General features: G+C 50.1%; 1 long non-coding RNA gene across 1 annotated transcript; it reads left to right on the plus strand.

Annotated features, from left to right (window-relative positions):
• Positions 1-4,116: 4,116 nt before the first annotated feature.
• LOC127927738 (uncharacterized) lies at positions 4,117-6,301 on the plus strand. Its single transcript, XR_008128898.1, has 3 exons — positions 4,117-5,483; positions 5,586-5,827; positions 5,879-6,301. It is a non-coding gene; the product is annotated as an uncharacterized LOC127927738 (long non-coding RNA).
• The last annotated feature ends 369 nt before the right edge of the window (positions 6,302-6,670 follow it).

Below are 6,670 nucleotides of genomic sequence, written 5' to 3' on the forward strand. Positions count from 1 at the left end.
TCCCTGTCTCTCTCCCTGTCCCTCTCCCTGTCCCTCTCCCTGTCTCTCTCCCTAGTAATCCCTGAAAGATGAGTCTTATCCCTGTTCCCTCTCCCTGTCGTCAAAACTCTCCGTGGTCTCTGCTCCGTGAGGAGATGGGGGCCTCTCTCCCTGTCAACCTCTCCTTTTGTCCCTCTCCCTGTCCCTCTGGGCAGCTCTGCTCTCTCCCGTAATCTCCCTGTCTCTCTCCATGTCCCTCTCCATGTCCCTCTCCGTGTCTCTCTGTAATGGAGTCCCTCTCCCTGTCTGTGTCTCCCTCCCTAACACTTGACAAGGTCAAACTGATGCTTAGTAATACACACCTCTTGAAAGTAATCAAGGAGTCTTATAAATCCTGTTCTCCATTAGATCTTTAATGTCAGTCAAAACTGTCTCTTCATGGTCAACTGCTGCAGAGTTGAAAGAGAAGAGGAGATGGGGGCCTCTATTGAAATACCAAAACGACAGCTGAAGAGAACAACCAAGCTGACGGAAGACAGGTTTTGAATACCACAGACGATATTTTCATCAGCGATTTACTGATCCGAGTCAATGTAATGGGTGTGATATTTTCTGGGCAGCTCAGCTTGGGGTCTACCACGTAATGGAGTCCGGTTGATGTAATGGAGTCAGCGTAATGGAGTCAGGTTGATGTAATGGAGTCAGGTTGAAGTAATGGAGTCAGGTTGACGTAATGGAGTCAGGTTGATGTAATGGAGTCAGGCTGGAGTCAGGTTGATGTAATGGAGTCAGGTTGGTGTAATGGAGTCAGGTTGGCGTAATGGAGTCAGGTTGATGTAATGGAGTCAGGTTGATGTAATGGAGTCAGGTTGGCGTAATGGAGTCAGGTTGATGTAATGGAGTCAGGTTGGTGTAATGGAGTCAGGTTGGTGGTCAGGTTGGTGTATGGAGTCAGGTTGATGTAATGGAGTCAGGTTGGTAATGGAGTCAGGTTGGCGTAATGGAGTCAGGTTGATGTAATGGAGTCAGGTTGACGTAATGGAGTCAGGTTGGTGTAATGGAGTCAGGTTGATGTAATGGAGTCAGGTTGGTGTAATGGAGTCAGGTTGACGTAATGGAGTCAGGTTGTAATGGAGTCAGGTTGGTAATAATTCAGGTTGTGTAATGGAGTCAGGTTGGTGTAATGGAGTCAGGTTGACGTAATGGAGTCAGGTTGGTGTAATGGAGTCAGGTTGCGTCGTAATGGAGTCAGGTTGACGTAATGGAGTCAGGCTGACGTAATGGAGTCAGGTTGGTGTAATGGAGTCAGGTTGTTCTGTCGTAATGGAGTCAGGTTGACGTAATGGAGTCAGGCTGACGTAGATGGAGTCAGGCTGCTCTACGTAATGGAGTCAGGTTGGTGTAATGTAGAGTCAGGTTCTGGCGTGCTCTAGATAATGGAGTCATGGCGTTCTGCTCTGATAGATGTAATGGAGTCAGGTTGGTGTAATGGAGTCAGGTCTGGCGTAATGGAGTCCGGTTGATGTAGATAGATGACGACGTTCTTTGTCAGGTTGACTAGATAGATGGAGTCATGGGTTGCTCTAGATAGATGGAGTCAGGCTGACGTAGATGGAGTCTAGATAGATGACGCATGGCGTTCTAATAGATGACGTCATGGGTTTGGTAGTAATGGAGTCAGTTCTGTTGGCGTAATGGAGTCCGGCTTGATGTAATGGAGTCACGTTGGTGTAGATGGAGTCAGGTTGGCGTAGATGGAGTCTCGGTTGATGTAATGGAGTCAGGTTGGTGTAATGGAGTCAGCGTTCTGCTCTGATAGATCAGGTTGGTGTAGATGGAGTCAGGTTGGCTCTAGATAGTAATGGAGTCAGGTAGATGACGTTGGTGCTCTAGATAGGAGTCAGGTCTGCTCTGTAATGGAGTCTAGATAGAGGTCATGTTCTGCTCTAGGTAGATGACGTCATGGAGTCAGGTTGATGTAATGGAGTCAGATTGGTTCTGTAATGGAGTCAGGTTGATGTAGATGACGTCAGTCAGCTTGGTGTGTAATGGAGTCATGGGTTGCTCTAGGTAGATGAATGGAGTCAGGTTAGATGTCACTGCTCTAATAGGAGTCAGGTCTGCTCTAGGTAGATGGAGTCAGGTCATGTTCTGCTCTAGGTAGATGGAGTCAGGTTGGCATAATGGGTAATAGATGAGTCAGCGTTCTGATAGTAATGGAGTCAGATTGGCGTTCTGCTCTAGATAGGTCATGGCGTTCTGCTCTAATGATGAGTCAGGTTGATGTAATGGATAGTCAGGTTGATGTAATGGAGTCAGGTTGATAGATGTAATGGAGTCAGATTGGCGCTCTAATGGAGTCAGGTTCTGATGTAATGGAGTCGTCATGGGTTGGTGTAGATGGAGTCAGGTTGGGGTAATGGAGCTCTAGGTAGGTTGGCATAATGGGTAATGGAGTCAGGTTGATGTAATGGAGTCTAGGTAGATTAGGCGGCGTAGATGGAGTCAGGTTGATGGCGTTCTGCTCTGTAGATGGAGTCAGTAGTTGGTGTAATAGGACGTCAGGTTGGGTAGTAATGGAGTCAGGTTGGGGTAATGGAGTCAGGTTGGTGTAATGTTCTGAGTAGAGACGTTGGCGTTCTGCTAATAGGAGTCATGGCGTTCTGGTGTAATAGGAGTCAGTTCTGTTGGTGATAATGTTTTGCTCTAGGTAGATGACGTCATGGCGTTCTGCTCTAGGTAGATGACGCCATGGCGTTCTGCTCTAGATAGATGACGTCATGGCGTTCTGCTCTAGGTAGATGACGTCATGGCGTTCTGCTCTAGATAGATGACGCGTCATGGCGTTCTGCTCTAGATAGATGACGTCATGGCGTTCTGCTCTAGATAGATGACGCTCATGGCGTTCTGCTCTAGGTAGATGAGGTCATGGCGTTCTGCTCTAGGTAGATCTAGGTAGATGACGTCATGGCGTTCTGCTCTAGATAGATGACGTCATGGCGTTCTGCTCTAGATAGATGACGTCATGGCGTTCTGCTCTAGGTAGATGACGTCATGGCGTTCTGCTCTAGGTAGATGACGTCATGGCGTTCTGCTCTAGGTAGATGACGTCATGGCGTTCTGCTCTAGGTAGATGTACTGTATAATCCATCAAGATGGACACACGTTACACGGTGCCCTATCAATCATACAGTAGGATTAAACAGAGGGGCTCTAATAGATGCGTCATGGCGTTCTGCTCTAGGAAACTCTAGGAGTCCATGGCGTTCAACAGCTCTAGATAGATGACCCTGTCAACAGCCCTGCTCTGAGTGACCCTGTCGTTCAGCTCTAGATGAATCCACCCTGTCAACAGCCCTGATAGTCGTCGTTCCCTGTCAACAGCCCTGAGTCCACGTTCTGTCAGATGAGCCCTGAGTTCTGCTCTGTAGAACAGATGAGTCGTCATGGCGTTCTGTCAGCTCTGCTCTAGAGTCCACCCTGTCAACAGCTCTGCTCTGTAGTCCACCCTGTCAACAGCCCTGAGTCCACCCTGTCAACAGATGAGTCCACCCTGTCAACAGCTCTGCTCTAGGTAGTCCACCGTTCTGTCTAGGTAGATGACAGCTCTGCTCTAGGTAGATGTCAACAGCTGCTCTGAGTCCACACGTCAACAGCCCTAGAGTCCACCCTGTCAACAGCTCTGCTCTAGATAGTCCACCCTGATCAGACAGCTGCTCTAGATAGATGAGTCATGGCGTTCTGCTCCCTCATGGCGTTCTGCTCTAGGTAGAACAGCCTAGGTAGATGAGTCCTGCCCTAGATAGTCAACAGCCCTGAGTCCACCCTAGGTCAACAGTAGATGATGTCATGGCTTTCTGAGTAGACCCTGTCAACAGCCCTAGAGATCCACCCTGTCAACAGCTCTGTAGTCCACCCTGTCAGGTAGAGCTCTAGATAGATGAGTCCACCCTAGATAGATCAACAGCTCTGAGTTCTGCTCTGTCAACAGCCCTGAGTCCACCCTGTCAACAGCTCTGTAGCCCATGACGTCAACAGCTCTGAGCCCACCCTGTCTAGATAGATGAGCAGATGGCGTTCTGCTCTAGGTAGATGAGTCTGGCGTTCTGCCAGTCAACAGCCCTAGTCAATCACCCTGTCAACAGCTCTGAGTCCACCCTGTCAACAGCCCTGCTCTGAGTCCACCCTGTCAACAGCCCTGCTCTGAGTCCACCCTGTCAACAGCCCTGAGTCCACCCTGTCAACAGCTCTGAGTCCACCCTGTCAACAGCCCTGAGTCCACCCTGTCAACAGCCCTGAGTCCACCCTGTCAACAGCCCTGAGTCCACCCTGTCAACAGCCCTGCTCTGAGTCCACCCTGTCAACAGCCCTGCTCTGAGTCCACCCTGTCAACAGCTCTGAGTCCACCCTGTCAACAGCTCTGAGTCCACCCTGTCAACAGCCCTGAGTCCACCCTGTCAACAGCTCTGAGTCCACCCTGTCAACAGCTCTGAGTCCACCCTGTCAACAGCCCTGAGTCCACCCTGTCAACAGCTCTGAGTCCACCCTGTCAACAGCCCTGAGTCCACCCTGTCAACAGCCCTGAGTCCACCCTGTCAACAGCTCTGAGTCCACCCTGTCAACAGCTCTGAGTCCACCCTCTCAACAGCTCTCTGAGTCCACCCTGTCAACAGCTCTGAGTCCACCCTGTCAACAGCCCTGAATCCACCCTGTCAACAGCTCTGAGTCCACCCTGTCAACAGCTCTGAGTCCACCCTGTCAACAGCCCTGAGTCCACCCTGTCAACAGCCCTGAATCCACCCTGTCATAGACTGGACTGTCTGTCTGAACCTTCAGGTCACGCGATTGGCCAAATGGACTTGGACATAAAAGGATAAAACCAGCACAGACGCCCTTTGCAGTTCAATTCATGGCCAAAGCCGAGCGAAGGTTGCAAAGGGACTGTAACAATAACGTGACACAGTACGGGCGTTAACCCAGGGACGCCATCACGTCACCGACCACACCATCTGCTCTACATCACTACACCGATGGTTAACTATGTTGTGAGGGTTGGAGAGAATTAGATTTACATGACGTTTAAAACTAAAAAGGCTTATAAAGGGGATAAAACACGTGTGGCCTAGTAACAACTCATTTACATGCCTCATCCAACAGCCAATCACGAAAAAAGCCAAAATGGCACCTGGTATACAAGCCAGAAATGCAGAAGAAGAGTTGTGTACATTTTCACTTCCTCTGTTCTGGATATATCTGATAAACAACACCTAACCAACATCTCTAACACAACTTTCAACCAAACGACCTATTCCCACGGCTTTGGTCAGCTTTGTACATCTTCACCACTACTGAGTGGCCATGCCGGCTCCGACTGACTCACTGAGCAGCCTGGCTCTTTGACTCACAGATCCAACATGGCCGCCCGGGACAGCAGTTGCAAGACCAAGCATGTCAGGTTTAGGGATGAGTGATCTGGGTCAGGACAGGTCAGGTGATGCCCCTAGGTCATGAGGGATGAGTGATCTGGGTCAGGAGGGGTCAGGTGATGCCCCTAGGTCATGAGGGATGAGTGATCTGGGTCAGGACGGGTCAGGGGACGCCCCTAGGTCATGAGGGATGAGTGATCTGGGTCAGGACAGGTCAGGTGATGCCCCTAGGTCATGAGGGATGAGTGATCTGGGTCAGGACAGGTCAGGTGATGCCCCTAGGTCATGAGGGATGAGTGATCTGGGTCAGGACGGGTCAGGTGATGCCCCTAGGTCATGAGGGATGAGTGATCTGGGTCAGGACGGGTCAGGTGATGCCCCTAGGTCATGAGGGATGAGTGATCTGGGTCAGAACGGGTCAGGTGATGCCCCTAGGTCTTGAGGGATGAGTGATCTGGGTCAGAACGGGTCAGGTGATGCCCCTAGGTCTTGAGGGATGAGTGATCTGGGTCAGGACGGGTCAGGTGATGTCCCTAGGTCTTGAGGGATGAGTGATCTGGGTCAGGACGGGTCAGGTGATGCCCCTAGGTCTTGAGGGATGAGTGATCTGGGTCAGGAGTGGTCAGGAGGAGTCAGGTGATGACCCCTAGGTCATGAGGGATGTGTGATCTGGGTCAGGAGGGGTCAGGACGGATTCAGGATGGGGTCAGGCCCCTAGGTCATGAGGGATGAGTGATCTGGGTCAGGAGGGGTCAGGCTCCTAGGTCATGAGGGATGAGTGATCTGGGTCAGGAGGGGTCAGGACGGGGTCAGGCCCCTAGGTCTTGAAATTAAGTCAATAACCCAAGAAGAAGAATACGAGGAACAGAAGTCTTTTTTTTTGCTTTCTTGATGAAAACACGATCTTATTCCCCGTGTCAGGAAGTTACGAGCTGCCGGAAAACCTCATACATCTGGCTGCTCTTAGAGATTTCTTCATTTGAGAAGTCTCTCTATATCACATCCACTTAAAAACACTGCCAGAGATGTTATGTCTGTTGCAATGAGGGGTGTGTGCTGCCAAGTGATATTGAGGAGTGTTATGACAATTGTCGCAACAAAGCCAATTATTTCCTCTCCCAAGTAGACGTGTTTTTACGATAAATGCCTATATGATGCAATATATTCTCCAACAGCAGGATCATCCGTTGTTTGGTTACTGTCTTCTCTCGTCCTAACGAGCCTGTAGATGTCTAGAATATAGAAACCTCACTGCTTGACTGCAA

This window comes from Oncorhynchus keta, unplaced genomic scaffold (assembly GCF_023373465.1).
Source record: "Oncorhynchus keta strain PuntledgeMale-10-30-2019 unplaced genomic scaffold, Oket_V2 Un_scaffold_17573_pilon_pilon, whole genome shotgun sequence".
Taxonomy (NCBI): Eukaryota; Metazoa; Chordata; class Actinopteri; order Salmoniformes; family Salmonidae; genus Oncorhynchus; species Oncorhynchus keta.